At 45.0% G+C, this 16,864-nt stretch overlaps 1 long non-coding RNA gene across 1 annotated transcript in view; it reads right to left on the bottom strand.

Annotated features, from left to right (window-relative positions):
- Window positions 1-16,864, bottom strand: part of LOC119342173 — a 54,553-nt gene that overhangs the window by 36,619 nt on the left and 1,070 nt on the right. Inside the window, exons 3-5 of the long non-coding RNA XR_005165422.1 lie at window positions 16,725-16,829; window positions 16,417-16,481; window positions 16,105-16,209 (exon numbers count right to left, since the gene is read on the bottom strand). This is a non-coding gene — a long non-coding RNA (uncharacterized LOC119342173). The remainder of the gene's footprint in view (window positions 1-16,104; window positions 16,210-16,416; window positions 16,482-16,724; window positions 16,830-16,864) is intronic.

Raw genomic sequence — 16,864 nt, 5'->3', positions numbered from 1 at the left:
AGGGAGTAGGACTCTCCTGCGCCTCCCCCCCTTGGCCGGCCAGCCTCCCCTCCTCTCCTCCTTTATATACGGAGGCAGGGGCACCTCTAAACACACAAGTTGACACAAGTTGATCCACGTGATCTATTCCTTAGCCGTGTGCGGTGCCCCCTGCCACCATATTCCTCGATAATACTGTAGCGGAGTTTAGGCGAAGCCCTGCTGCTGTAGTTCATCAAGATCGTCACCACGCCGTCGTGCTGATGAAACTCTTCCCCGACACTTTGCTGGATCGGAGTCCGGGGATCGTCATCGAGCTGAACGTGAGCTCGAACTCGGAGGTGCCGTAGTTTCGGTGCTTGATCGGTTGGATCGAGAAGACGTACGACTACTTCCTCTACGTCGTGTCAGCGCTTCCGCAGTCGGTCTGCGTTGGGTACGTAGACAATACTCTCCCCTCGTTGCTATGCATCACATGATCTTGCGTGTGCGTAGGAAATTTTTTGAAATTACTACGAAACCCAACACCGGAATCCTCCGGAACCTTCCGGAAGCTTCCCGGTACAATACCGGAAAAAACCGAACTTTTCCCGAAACCCGAACAACAACTTTCCATATATAAATCTTTACCTCCGGAACTCCTCGTGACGTCCAGGATCTCATCCGGGACTCCGAACAACATTCGGTAACCACATACAAACTTTCTTTATAACCCTAGCGTCATCGAACCTTAAGTGTGTAGACCCTACGGGTTCAGGAACCATGCAGACATGACCGAGATGTTCTCCGGTCAATAACCAACAGCGGGATCTGGATACCCATGTTGGCTCCCACATGTTCCACGATGATCTCATCGGATGAACCACGATGTCAAGGACTCACTCAATCCCGTATACAATTCCCTTTGTCTAGCGGTATTGTACTTGCCCGAGATTCGATCGTCGGTATCCCGATACCTTGTTCAATCTCATTACCGGCAAGTCTCTTTACTCGTTCCGTAACACATCATCCCATGATCAACCCCTTGGTCACATTGTGCACATTATGATGATGTCCTACCGAGTGGGCCCAGAGATACCTCTCCGTTTACACGGAGTGACAAATCCCAGTCTCGATTCGTGCCAACCCAACAGACACTTTAGGAGATACCTGTAGTGCACCTTTATAGCCACCCAGTTACGTTGTGACGTTTGGTACACCCAAAGCATTCCTACGGTATCCGGGAGTTGCACAATCTCATGGTCTAAGGAAATGATACTTGACATTAGAAAAGCTTTAGCATATGAACTATGATCTTTGTGCTAGGCTTAGGATTGGGTCTTGTCCATCACATCATTCTCCTAATGATGTGATCCCGTTATCAACGACATCCAATGTCCATGGTGAGGAAACCGTAACCATCTATTGATCAACGAGCTAGTCAACTAGAGGCTTACTAGGGACATGGTGTTGTCTATGTACGCACACATGTATCTGAGTTTCCTTTCAATACAATTATAGCATGGATAATAAATGATTATCATGAACAAGGAAATATAATAATAACTAATTTATTATTGCCTCTAGGGCATATTTCCAACAGTCTCCCACTTGCACTAGAGTCAATAATCTAGTTCACATCGCCATGTGATTAACACTCACAGGTCACATCGCCATGTGACCAACATCCAAAGAGTTTACTAGAATCAATTATCTAGTTCACATCACTATGTGATTAACACTCAATGAGTTCTGGGTTTGATCATGTTTATGCTTGTGAGAGAGGTTGTAGTCAACTGGTCTGCAATATTCAGATCCCTATGTATTTCGCAAAACTTTATGTCATATCATAGATGCTGCTACCACGTTCCACTTGGAGCTATTCCAAATTGTTGCTCCATTATACGTATCTGGTATCTCTACTCAGAGCTATCCGGATAGGTGTTAAGCTTGCATCGACGCAACTCTTTACATCGAACTCTTTATCGAACTCTTTATCCACTCCTTGATCACCTTTGTACCCTCTTGCCAGATATGTAGCAAGGCACACATCAGGTGCGGTACACAGCATAGCATACTGTAGAGCCTATGTCTAAGGCATAGGGGACGACCTTCGTCCTTTCTCTCTTTTCTGCCGTGGTCAAGCTTTAACTCTTAACTTCATACCTTACAACTCAGGCAAGAACTCCTTCTTTGACTGATCCATCTTGAACACCTTCAAGATTATGTCAAGGTATGTGCTCATTTGAAAGTACCATTAAGCGTTTTTGATCTATCCTTATAGATCTTGATGCTCAATGTTCAAGTAGCTTAATCCAGGTTTTCTATTGAAAAACACCTTTCAAATAACCCTGTATGCTTTCCAGAAATTCTACATCATTTCTGATCAACAATATGTCAACAACATATACTCATCAGAAATTCTATAGTGCTCCCACTCACTTCTTTGGAAATACAAGTTTCTCATAAACTTTGTATAAACCAAAAATCTTTGATCATCTCATCAAAGTGCACATTCCAACTCCGAGATGCTTACTCCAGTCCTTAGAAGGATCGCTGGAGCCAGCATACCTTTTAGCATCCTTAGGATCGACAAAAGCTTTCTGATTGTATCACATACAACCTTTCCTTACGAAGACTGGTAAGGAAACTCGTTTTGACATCCATCTGCCAGATTTCATAAATGCAGCTAATGCTAACATGATTCCGACGGACTTAAGTATCGCTACGGATGAGAAAATATCATCATAGTCAACTCCTTGAACTTGTGAAAAACTCTTCGCCACAAGTCGAGCTTCATAGACGGTGACATTACCGTCCACGTCCGTCTTCTTCTTAAAGATCCATTTATCTCAATGGCTTGCTTATCGGGCAAGTCCACCAAAGTCCATGCTTTGTTCTGATACATGGATCCTATCTCGGATTTCATGGCTTCTAACCATTTGTCGGAATATGGGCCCACCATCGCTTCTCCATAGCTCGTAGGTTCATCTAGCAATATGACCTTCAAGACAGGATTACTGTACCACTCTGAAGTAGTACGCATCCTTGTCACCCTACGAGGTACGTTAGTGACTTGATCCGAAACTTCATGATCACTATCATAAGCTTCTACTTCAATTGGTGTAGGCGCCACAGGAACAACTTCCTGTGCCCTGCTGCACACTAGTTGAAGTGATGGTTCAATAACGTCATCAAGTCTCCACCATCCTCCCACTCAATTCTTTCGAGAGAAACTTTTCCTCGAGAAAGGACCCGTTTCTGGAAACAATTACTTTTGCTTCCGGATCTTGAGATAGGAGGTATACCCAACTGTTTTGGGTGTCCTATGAAGATGTATTTATCCATTTTGGGTTCGAGCTTATCACGATGAAACTTTTTGACATAAGCGTCGCAGCCCCAAACTTTTAAGAAACGACAACTTAGGTTTCTCCAAACCATAGTTCAAACGGTGTCGTCTCAACGGAATTACGTGGTGCCCTATTAAAGTGAATGTGGTTGTCTCTAATGCCTAACCCATGAACGATAGTGGTAATTCGATAAGAGACATCATGGTACGCACCATATCTAATAGGGTGCAACTATGATGTTCGGACACACCATCACACTATGGTGTTCCAGGCGGTATTAATTGTGAAACAATTTCCACAATGTCTTAATAGCGTGCCAAAGCTCGTAACTCAGATACTCATCTCTATGATCATATCATAGACATTTTATCCTCTTGTCACGATGATCTTTTAACTTCACTCTGAAATTACTTGAACCATTCAACAATTTAGACTTGTGTTTCATCAAGTAAATACACTCAGTATCTACTTAAATCACCCGTGAAGTAAGAACATTACGATATTCACTGCATGCCTCAGCACTCATTGGACTGCACACATCAAAATGTGTTACTTCAAACAAGTTGCTATCTTGTTCCATCTTACTGAAACCGAGGCTTTTCAGTCATCTTGCCCATGTGGTATGATTTGCATATCTCAAGTGATTCAAAATCAAGTAAGTCCAAACGATCCATCCCCATGGAGTTTCTTCATGCGTATACACCAATAGACGTGGTTCACATGTCTCAAACTTTTCAAAAACGAGTGAGTCCAAACATCCATCAACATGGAGCTTCTTCATGCGTTTTACACCAATATGACTTACATCGCAGTGCCACAAGTAAGTGGTACTATCATTACTATCTTATATCTTTTGGCATGAAAATGTGTATCACTATGATCGAGATTCAATAAACCATTCTTTTAGGCGCAAGACCATTGAAGGTATTTATTCAAATAAATAGAGTAACCATTATTCTCCTTAAATGAATATCCATATTGCGATAGACATAATCCAATCATGTCTATGCTCAACGCAAACACCAAATAACAATTTTAGGTTTAACTCCAATCTCGATGGTAGAGGGAGCGTGCGATGCTTGATCACATCAACCTTGGAAACACTTCCAACACATATCGTCAGCTCACCTTTAGCTAGTCTCCGTTTATTCCGTAGCTTTTATTTCGAGTTACTAACACTTAGCAACCGAACCGGTATCTAATACCCTGGTGCTACTAGGTGTACTAGTAAAGTACACATTAACATAATGTATATCCAATATACTTCTATCGACCTTGCCAACCTTCTAATCTACCAAGTATCTAGGGTGGTTCCGCTTCAGTGTCCGTTCCTCTCATTACAGAAGCACTTAGTCTGGGGTTTGGGTTCAACCTTGGGTTTCTTCACTAGAGCAGCAACTGTTTTGCCGTTTCATGAAGTATCCCTTGTTGCCCTTGCCCTTCTTGAAACTAGTGGTTTTACCAACCATCAACAATTGATGCTCCTACTTGACTTCTACTTTCGCGGTGTCAAACATCGCGAACACTTAAAGGATCATCATATCTATCCCTGATATGTTATAGTTCATCACGAAGCTCTAGTAGCTTGGTGGCAATGTCTTTGGAGAAACATCACTATCTCATTTGGAAGATTAACTCCCACTCGATTCAAGTGATTGTTGTAACCAGACAATCTGAGTACAAGCTCAACGATTGAGATCTTCTCCCTTAGTTTGTAGGCTAGAAAACTCGTTGGAGGTCTCATACCTCTTGACGTGGGAACGAGCCTGAAATCCCAATTTCAGCCCTCAGAACATCTCATATGTTTCGCGATGTTTCAAAAACGTTTTTGGTGCCTCAATTCTAAGCCGTTTAACATTACCGAACTATCACGTAGTCATCAAAACGTGTGTGTCAGATGTTCGCAACATCCACAGGCCACGTTCGAGGTCCAGCACACCGAGCGGTGCATTAAGGACATAAGCTTTCTAATGACCGCATAATTTCTACTGTCAACTTTCAACTATATTTTCTCTAGGAACATATCTAAACAGTAGAACTAAAGCGCGAGCTATGACATAATTTGCAAAGGGCTTTTGACTATGTTCATGATAATTAAGTTCATCTAATGAACTCCCACTCAGATAGACATCCCTCCAGTCATCTAAGTGATTACATGATCCGAGTCAACTAGGTCGTGTCCGATCATCACGTGAGACGGACTAGTCATCATCGGTGAACATCTTCATGTTGATCGTATCCACCATACGACTCATGCTCGACCTTTCGGTCTCTTGTGTTCCGGGGCCATGTCTGTACATGCTAGGCTCGTCAAGTTAACCTAAGTATTTCACGTGTGTAAATCTGGCTTACACCCGTTGTATGTGAACGTAAGAATCTATCACACCCGATCATCACGTGGTGCTTCGAAACGACGAACTTTCGCAACGGTGCACAGTTAGGGGAACACTTTCTTGAAATTTTAATGAGGGATCATCTTATTTACTACCGTCGTTCTAAGCAAATAAGATGCATAAACATGATAAACATCACATGCAATCAAATGGTGACATGATATGGCCAATATCATTTTGCTCCTTTTGATCTCCATCTTCGGGGCTCCATGATCATCATCGTCACCGACATGACACCATGATCTCCATCATCGTGTCTCAATGAAGTTGTCTCGCCAACTTATTACTTCTACTACTATGGCTACCGGGTAGCAATAAAGTAAAGTAATTACATGGAGTTTGTTCAATGACACGCAGGTCATACAATAAATAAAGACAACTCCTATGGCTCCTGCCGGTTGTCATACTCATCGACATGCAAGTCGTGATTCCTATTACAATAACATGATCAATCTCATACATCACATATCATTCATCACATTCATCTTGGCCATATCACATCACATAGCATACCCTGCAAAAACAAGTTAGACGTCCTCTAATTGTTGTTTGCATGTTTTACGTGGCTGCTATGGGTTTCTAGCAAGAATGTTTCTTACCTACGCAAAACCACAACGTGATATGCCAATTGCTATTTACCCTTCATAAGGATCCTTTTCATCGAATCCGTTCCGACTAAAGTCGGAGAGACTGGCACCCGCTAGCCACCTTATGCACCAAGTGCATGTCAGTCGGTGGAACCTGTCTCACGTAAGTGTACGTGTAAGGTCGGTCCGGGCCGCTTCATCCCACAATACCGTCGAAACAAGATTGGACTAGTAACGGTAAGCATATTGAACAAAATCAACGCCCACAACTACTTTGTGTTCTACTCGTGCAAAGAATCTACGCAATAGACCTAGCTCTGATACCACTGTTGGGGAACGTAGCAGAAATTCAAAATTTTCCGACGTGTCACCAAGATCTATCTATGGAGAAACCAGCAACGAGGGGAAGGAGAGTGCATCTACATACCCTTGTAGATCGCTAAGCGGAAGCGTTCAAGAAAACGGGGTTGAAGAAGTCGTACTCATCGTGATCCAAATCACCGGAGATCCTAGTGCCGACCAGACGGCACCTCCGCGTTCAACACACGTACAGCCCGGTGACGTCTCCCATGACTTGATCCAGCAAGGAGAGAGGGAGAGGTTGAGGAAGACTCTGTCCAGCAGCAGCACAACGCCGTGGTGGTGGTGGAGGAGCCTGGCAATCCAGCAGGGCTTCGCCAAGCACCGTGAGATACGAGGAGAAAGAGAGGTAGGGCTGCGCCAATAGGAGAAGGACTTCTTGTGTTGGGCTGCCCCTTTGCCTCCACTATATATAGGGGGAGAGGGGGGGCTGTGCCCCCACCTAGGGTTCCACCCCTAGGGGCGGCGGCCAGCCCTAGATCCCATCTAGGGGGCGGCCAAGGGGGGGTGGAGTGCCTCCCAAGTCAAGTGGAGGCCCTCCCCCTTAGGATTTCCCCTCTCCCATGCGCATTAAGGCTAGGGCGCCCCCTTACAGCCCATGCTGCTGTATTGGACGTGGTGGAACATTTTCCGGACCTCCGGACCCCTCAGGAATCCTCCGGAACCTTCCAGAAGCTTCCCGGTACAATACTGGAAAAAACCGAACTTTTCCCTGAACCCGAACAACAACTTTCCAGATATAAATCTTTACCTCCGGACCATTCCGGAACTCCTCGTGACATCCAGGATCTCATCCGGGACTCCGACCAACATTTGGTAACCACATACAAACTTCCTTTATAACCCTAGCATCATCGAACCTTAAGTGTGTAGACCCTACGGGTTCGGGAACCATTTAGACATGACCGAGATGTTCTCCGGTCAATAACCAACAGCGGGATCTGGATACCCATGTTGGCTCCCACATGTTCCACGATGATCTCATCGGATGAACCACGATGTCAAGGACTCAATCAATCTCGTATACAATTCCCTTTGTCTAGCGGTATTGTACTTGCCCGAGATTCGATCGTCGGTATCCCGATACCTTGTTCAATCTCGTTACCGGCAAGTCTCTTTACTCGTTCCATAACACATCATCCCGTGATCAACCCCTTGGTCACATTGTGCACATTATGATGATGTGCTACCGACTGGGCCCAGAGATACCTCTCCGTTTACACGGAGTGACAAATCCCAGTCTCGATTCGTGCCAACCCAACAGACAGTTTCGGAGATACCTGTAGTGCACCTTTATAGCCACCCAGTTACGTTGTGATGTTTGGTACACCCAAAGCATTCCTAAGGTATCCGGGAGTTGCACAATATCATGTTCTAAGGAAATGATACTTGACATTAGAAAAGCTTTAGCATACGAACTACGATCTTTGTGCTAGGCTTAGGATTGGGTCTTGTCCATCACATCATTCTCCTAATGATGTGATCCCGTTATCAACGACATCCAATGTCCATGGTCAGGAAACCGTAACCATCTATTGATCAACGAGCTAGTCAACTAGAGGCCTACTAGGGACATGGTGTTGTCTATGTACCCACACATGTATCTGAGTTTCCTTCCAATACAATTATAGCATGGATAATAAATGATTATCATGAACAAGGAAATATAATAATAATAACTAATTTATTATTGCCTCTAGGGCATATTTCCAACAGAGGGAGCGTGCGATGCTTGATCACATCAACCTTGGAAACACTTCCAACACATATCGTCGGCTCACCTTTAGCTAGTCTCCGTTTATTCCGTAGCTTTTATTTCGGGCTACTAACACTTAGTAACCGAACCGGTATCTAATACCCTGGTGCTACTAGGAGTACTAGTAAAGTACACATTAACATAATGCATATCCAATATACTTCTATCGACCTTGCCAGCCTTCTCATCTACCAAGTATCTAGGGTAATTCTGCTCCAGCGGCTGTTCCCCTTATTACAGAAGCACTTAGTCTCGGGTTTGGGTTCAACCTTGGGTTTCTTCACTAGAGCAGCAGCTGATTTGCCGTTTCGTGAAGTATCCCTTCTTGCCCTTGCCCTTCTTGAAACTAGTGGTTTCACCAACCATCAACAATTGATTCTCCTTCTTGATTTCTACTTTCGCGGTGTCAAACATCGCGAATATCTCAAGGATCATCATATCTATCCCTGATCTGTTATAGTTCATCACGATGCTCTAGTAGCTTGGTGGCAATGACTTTGGAGAAACATCACTATCTCATCTGGAAGATCAACTCCCACTCGATTGAACTGAATGTTGTACTCATCGGATGAACTATAACAGTTCGGATGTACAACAATCAGTTGAATCGAGTGGGAGTTGATCTTCCAGATGATATAGTGATGTTTCTCCAAAGTCATTGCCACCAAGCTACTAGAGCTTCGTGATGAACTATAATAGATCAGGGATAGATATGATGATCCTTGAGATATTCACGATGTTTGACACCGCGAAAGTAGAAATCAAGAAGGAGCATCAATTGTTGATGGTTGGTGAAACCACTAGTTTCAAGAAGGGCAAGGGCAAGAAGGGATACTTCACGAAACGGCAAATCAGCTGCTGCTCTAGTGAAGAAACCCAGGTTGAACCCAAACCCGAGACTAAGTGCTTCTGTAATAAGGGGAACAGCCACTGGAGCAGAATTACCCTAGATACTTGGTAGATGAGAAGGCTGGCAAGGTCGATAGAAGTATATTGGATATGCATTATGTTAATGTGTACTTTACTAGTACTCCTAGTAGCACCAGGGTATTAGATACCGGTTCGGGTACTAAGTGTTAGTAGCCCGAAATAAAAGCTACGGAATAAACGAAGACTAGCTAAAGGTGAGCCGACGATATGTGTTGGAAGTGTTTCCAAGGTTGATGTGATCAAGCATCACACGCTCCCTTTGTTGGAAATATGCCCTAGAGGCAATAATAAATTAGTTATTATTATTATATTTCCTAGTTCACGATAATCGTTTATTATCCATGCTATAATTGTATTGATAGGAAACTCAGATACATGTGTGGGTACATAGACAACACCATGTCCCTAGTAGGCCTCTAGTTGACTAGCTCGTTGATCAATAGATGGTTACGGTTTCCTGACCATGGACATTGGGTGTCGTTGATAACGGGATCACATCATTAGGAGAATGATGTGATGGACAAGACCCAATCCTAAGCCTAGCACAAAGATCGTGTAGTTCGAATGCTAAAGCTTTTCTAATGTCAAGTATCGTTTCCTTGGACCATGAGATTGTGCAACTCCCGGATACCGTAGGAATGTTTTGGGTGTACCAAACGTCACAATGTAACTGGGTGGCTATAAAGGTGCACTACAGGTATCTCCGAAAGTGTCTGTTGGGTTGGCACGAATCGAGACTGGGATTTGTCACTCTGTGTAAACGGAGAGGTATCTCTGGGCCCACTCGGTAGGACATCATCATAATGTGCACAATGTGACCAAGGAGTTGATCACGGGATGATGTGTTACGGAACGAGTAAAGAGACTTGCCGGTAACGAGATTGAACAAGGTATCGGGATACCGACGATCGAATCTCGGGCAAGTACAATACCGCTAGACAAAGGGAATTCTATACGGGATTGATTGAGTCCTTGACATCGTGGTTCATCCGATGAGATCATCGTGGAACATGTGGGAGCCAACATGGGTATCCAGATCCCGCTGTTGGTTATTGACCGGAGAACGTCTCAGTCATGTCTGCATGGTTCCCGAACCCGTAGGGTCTTCACACTTAAGGTTCGATGACGCTAGGGTTATAAAGTTTGTATGTGGTTACTGAATGTTGTTCGGAGTCCCGAATGAGATCCCAGACGTCATGAGGAGTTCCGGAATGGTCCGGAGGTAAAGATTTATATATGGAAAGTTGTTGTTCGGGTTCCGGGAAAAGTTCTGTTTTTCCGCAATTGTACCGGGAAGCTTCCGGAAGGTTCCAGAGGATTCCGGAGGGGTCCGGAGGTCCGGAAAATGTTCCACCACGTCCAATACAGCAGCATGGGCTGTAAGGGGGTGCCCTAGCCTTAATGGGACAGGGGCACCAGCCCCCCCAAGGCCCATGCGCATGGGAGAGGGGAAACCCTAAGGGGGAGGGCCTCCACTTGACTTGGGAGGCACTCCTCCCCCCCTTGGCCGCCCCCTAGATGGGATCTAGGGCTGGCCGCCGCCCCTAGGGGTGGAACCCTAGGTTGGGGCGCAGCCCCCCCTCTCCCCCTATATATAGTGGAGGCAAAGGGGCAGCCAAACACACAAAGTACTTCTCCTGTTGGCGCAGCCCTACCTCTCTTTCTCCTCATATCTCGCGGTGCTTGGCGAAGCCCTCCGGGATTGCCACGCTCCTCCACCACCACCACGTCGTTGTGCTGCTGTTGGACGGAGTCTTCCTCAACCTCTCCCTCTCTCCCTGCTGGATCAAGGCATGGGAGACGTCACCGGGCTGTACGTGTGTTGAACGCGGAGGTGCCGTCCGTTCGGCACTAGGATCTCCGGTGATTTGGATCACGACGAGTACGACTCCTTCAACCCCGTTCTCTTGAACGCTTCCGTTTAGCAATCTACAAGGGTATGTAGATGCACTCTCCTTCCCCTCGTTGCTGGTTTCTCCATAGATAGATCTTGGTGACACGTAGGAAAATTTGAATTTCTGCTATGTTCCCCAACACCCTCTACAATCAAGATTGGTGTTAAACCTAAATAATTGTTATTTGGTGTTTGCGTTGAGCATAGACATGATTGGATTATGTCTATCGCAGTACGGTTACTCATTTAAGGAGAATAATGGTTACTCTATTTATTTGAATGATACCTTTAATGGTCTTGCACGTAAAAGAATGGTTTATTGAATCTCGATCGTAGTGATACACATTTTCATGCCAAAAGATATAAGATAGTAATGATAGTACCACTTACTTGTGGCACTGCCATGTAAGTCATATTGGTATAAAACGCATGAAGAAGCTCCATGTTGATGGATCTTTGGACTCACTCGTTTCAAAATGTTTGAGACATGCGAACCATGTCTATTGGTGTATATGCATGAAGAAACTCCATGCAAATGGACCGTTTGGACTCACTTGATTTTGAATCACTTGAGACATGCAAATCGTACCACATGGGCAAGATGACTGAAAGCCTCGTTTTTAGTAAAATGGAACAATAAAGCAACTTGTTGGAAGTAATACATTTTGATGTGTGCAGTCCAATGAGTGCTAAGGCATGCAGTGGATATCGTTATGTTCTTACTTCACGCATGATTTGAGTAGATACTGAGTGTATTTACTTGATGAACACAAGTCTGAATTATTGAATGGTTCAAGTAATTTCAGAGTGAAGTTAAAAGATCCTCGTGACAAGAGGATAAAATGTCTATGATATGATCATAGAGATGAGTATCTGAGTTACGAGCTTTGGTACGCTATTAAGACATTGTGGAAATTGTTTCACAACTAATATCGCCTGGAACACCATAGTGTGATGGTGTGTCCGAACATCATAGATGCACCCTATTGGATATGGTGCATACCATGATGTCTCTTATCAAATTACCACTATCGTTCATGGGTTAGGCATTAGAGACAACCACATTCACTTTAAATAGGGCACCACGTAATTCGTTGAAATGACACCGTATGAACTATGGTTTAGAGAAACCTAAGCTGTCGTTTCTTGGAAGTTTGGGGCTGCGATGCTTACGTGAAAAAGGTTTCAGCCTGATAAGCTCGAACCCAAAGCGGATAAATACATCTTCATAGGACACCCAAAAATAGTTGGGTATACCTCCTATTTCAGATCCGGAAGCGAAAGATTGTTTCTAGAAACGGGTCCTTTCTCGAGGAAAAGTTTCTCTCGGAAGAATTGAGTGGGAGGATGGTGAAGACTTGATAAGGTTATTGAACCATCACTTCAACTAGTGTGTAGCAGGGCACATGAAGTTGTTCCTGTGGCACCTACACCAATTGAAGTGGAAGTTGATGATAATGATCATGAAACTTCGGATCAAGTCACTACCAAACCTCGTAGGACGACAAGGACAGGTACTGCTTCAGAGTGGTACGTAATCCTGTCTTGGAAGTCATGTTGCTAGACAACAATGAACCTACGAGCTATGGAGAAGCGATGGTGGGACCGGATTCCGACGAATGGCTCGAGGCCATAAAATCCGAGAGAGGATCCATGTACGAAAACAAAGTATGGACTTTGGAAGAAATACTTGATGGTCGTAAGGCTGTTGGGTACAGATGGATTTTGAAAGGAAGACGGACAATGATGGTAAGTGTCACCATTAAGAAAGCTCGACTTGTCGTTAAGATCTTTTCCGACAAGTTCAAGGAGTTGACTACGAGGAGACTTTTTCACTCGTAGCGATGCTAAGAGTCTGTTGAAATTATATTAGTAGTTACTGCATAATTTATGAAATCTTGCAGATAGGGTGTCAAAACATTGTTCCTCGACGAGGAAAGGTTGTATGTGATACAACCAGAAGGTTTTGTCAATCCTGAAAGATGCTAACAAGTATGCAAAGCTCCAGCAATCCTTCTAAGGATTGGAGTAAGCATCTCGGAGTTGGAATATACGCTTTTATGAGATGATCAAAGATTTTGGGTTTATACAAAGTTTATGAGAAACTTGTATTTCTAAAGAAGTGAGTGGGAGCACTATAGCATTTCTGATGAGTATATGTTCTTGACATATTGTTGATCGGAAATGATGTAGAATTTCTGGAAAGCATATAGGGTTATTTGAAAGGTGTTTTTCAATAGAAAACCTGGATTAAGCTATTTGAACATTGAGCATCAAGATCTATGAGGATATATCAAAACGCTTAATAGTACTTTCAAATGAGCACATACCTTGACATGCTCTTGAAGGTGTTCAAGATGGATCAGTCAAAGAAGGAGTTCTTGCCTGAGTTGTAAGGTATGAAGTTAAGACTTAAAGCTCGACCACGGCAGAAGAAAGAGAAAGGATGAATGTCGTCCCCTATGCCTTAGCCATAGGCTCTATAGAGTATGTCATGCTTTGTACTGCACCTGATGTGTGCCTTGCCACATGTCTGGCAAGAGGGTACAAAGGTGACCCGGGAGTGGGTCACTAGATAGCGGTCAAAAATTATCCTTAGAGGAATAAGGAAATGTTTCTCGGTTATGGAGGTGATAAAGAGTTTGACGTAAAGAGTTACGTCGATGCAAGCTTAACACCTATCCGGATAGCTCTGAGTAGAGATACCGGATACGTATAATGGAGCAATAATTTGGAATAGCTCCAAGTGGAACGTGGTAGCGGCATCTACGATATGACATAAAGTTTTGCGAAATACATAGGGATCTGAATATTGCAGACCCGTTGACTACAACCTCTCTCACAAGCATAACATGATCAAACCCAGAACTCATTGAGTGTTAATCACATAGTGATGTGAACTAGATTATTGATTCTAGTAAACTCTTTGGATGTTGGTCACGTGGGGATGTGACCTGTGAGTGTTAATCACATGGCGATCTAAACTAGATTATTGACTCTAGTGCAAGTGGGAGACTGTTGGAAATATGCCCTAGAGGCAATAATAAATTAGTTATTATTATTATATTTCCTTGTTCATGATAATCATTTATTATCCATGCTAGAATTGTATTGATTGGAAACTCAGATACATGTGTGGATACATAGACAACACCATGTCCCTAGTAAGCCTCTAGTTAACTAGCTCGTTGATCAATAGATGGTTACGGTTTCCTGACCATGGACATTGGATGTTGTTCATAACGGGATCACATCATTAGGAGAATGATGTGATGGACAAGACCCAATCCTAAGCCTAGCACAAAGATCATGTAGTTCGTATGCTAAAGCTTTTCTAATGTCAAGTATCATTTCCTTAGACCATGAGATTGTGCAACTCCCGGATACCGTAGGAATGCTTTGGGTGTACCAAACGTCACAACGTAACTGGGTGGCTATAAAGGTGCACTACGGGTATCTCCGAAAGTGTCTGTTGGGTTGGCACGAATTAAGACTAGGATTTGTCACTCCGTGTGACGGAGAGGTATCTCTGGGCCCACTCGGTAGGACATCATCATAATGTGCACAATGTGACCAAGGAGGTGATCACGGGATGATGTGTTACGGAATGAGTAAAGAGACTTGCCGGTAACGAGATTGAACAAGGTATCAGCATACCGACGATCGAATCTCGGGCAAGTACAATACCGCTAGACAAAGGGAGTTGAATACGGGATTGATCGAATCCTCGACATCGTGGTTCATCCGATGAGATCATCGTGGAACATGTGGGAGCCAAGATGGATATCCAGATCCCGCTGTTGGTTATTGGCCAGAGAGTTGTCTCGGTCATGTCTGCATGGTTCCCGAACCCGTAGGGTCTACACACTTCAGGTTCGATGACGCTAGGGTTATAAAGGAAGTTTGTATGTGGTTACCGAATGTTGTTCGGAGTCCCGGATGAGTTCTCGGATGTCACGAGGAGTTCCGGAACGGTCCGGAGGTAAAGATATATATATGGGAAGTCATCATACGGTCACCGGAATAATTCGGGGGTTACCGGTATTGTACCGGGACCACCGAAGGGGTTCCGGGGGTTCACCGGGAGGGTCCACCTGCCCCGGAGGGCCCTATGGGCTGTTTGTGGAGAGGGACCAGCCCCTTAGTAGGCTGGGCGCCTTCCCCCTTAGGGCCCATGCGCCTAGGGTTTGGGGGGAAACCCTAAAGGGGGGCGCCCCCTTGCCTTGGGGGGCAAGGCAACCCCCCTGGCCGCCGCCCCCTCCTCAGATTGGATCTAAGGGGGCTGCCCCCCTCTCCCTTGCCCCTATATATATGTGGGGGGTGGGAGGGCAGCCGCACCCAAGTTCTGGCGCAGCCCTCCCCCTCTCCCAAGTCCTCCTCCTCTCCCGCGGTGCTTGGCGAAGCCCTGCAGGATTGCCACGCTCCTCAACCACCACCACACCGTTGTGCTGCTACCGAACGGAGTCTTCCGCAACCTCTCCCTCTCTCCTTACTGGATCAAGGCGTGGGAGACGTCACCGGGCTGTACGTGTGTTGAATGCGGAGGTGCCGTCGGTTCGGCACTAGGATCTCCGGTGATTTGGATAACGACGAGTACGACTCCTTCAACCCCGTTCTCTTGAACGCTTCCGCTCAGCGATCTACAAGGGTATGTAGATGCACTCTCCTTCCCCTAGTTGCTAGATTACTCCATAGATTGATCTTGGTGATGCGTAGAAAATTTTAAATTTCTGCTACGATCCCCTACACCCACTGCACCGACCCTGTGGCAGTTGGAAGGCTCGGGGAGGCGATTGCCGGCGAGCGGAGCGGAAAATTTGACGGACTTTCAGTAGGAAGGGAGGGGAGGTAACGGTGGAGGCAAGCAGGTAAATACCTAACGAACTGAAGTCTGAAGCCAATTTGCTTGGTCTGAATTCTGAAGTCTGAAGTCTGAACAGTTGCTCAACAACACTGGTTACCATAGCACAGCAAAGAGCACCTGTAAAATCAAAGAGCCAAAATTAAACCATGGTTGATGTGGAGATTGGATACATGTGTAGAGAAGATGCTAATGGCACCCACTGCACCAACCCTGTGGCAATTTGCAGGCTCGGGGAGCTGATTGCCGGCGAGCGTAGCAGAAAATTAGCCGGACTTTTAGTAGGAAGGGAGGGGAAGGTAACGGTGGAGCCAAGCAGGTAAATACCTCACGAACTGAAGTCTGAAGCCAATTAGCTTTGTCTGAACTCTGAATTCTGAACAGTTGCTCAACTGCACAGGTTACCACAGCACAACAAAGAGCACATGTAAAATCAAAGAGCCAAAATTAAACCATGGTTGATGTGGGGATTGGATACATGTCTAACAGAGAAGATGCTAATGGCACCCACTGCACCGACCCTGTGGCAATTGGCAGGCTCGGGGAGCCAATTGCCGGCGAGCGGAGCGGAAATTTTGCCGGACTTTCAGTAGGAAGGGAGGGGAAGGTAACGGTGGAGCTAAGCAGGTAAGTACCTCACGAACTGAAGTCTGAAGCCAATTTGCTTGGACTGAATTCTGAAGTCTGAAGTCTGAACATTTGCTCAACTGCACTGGTTACCACAGCACAGCAAAGAGCACCTATAAAATCAAAGAGCCAAAATTAAACCATGGTT

This window comes from Triticum dicoccoides, chromosome 7B (genome assembly GCF_002162155.2).
Source record: "Triticum dicoccoides isolate Atlit2015 ecotype Zavitan chromosome 7B, WEW_v2.0, whole genome shotgun sequence".
Classification (NCBI taxonomy): Eukaryota; Viridiplantae; Streptophyta; class Magnoliopsida; order Poales; family Poaceae; genus Triticum; species Triticum dicoccoides.
The sequence above is the reverse complement of the archived record's forward strand: the minus strand, read 5'-3'. Positions and strand labels throughout refer to the sequence as shown.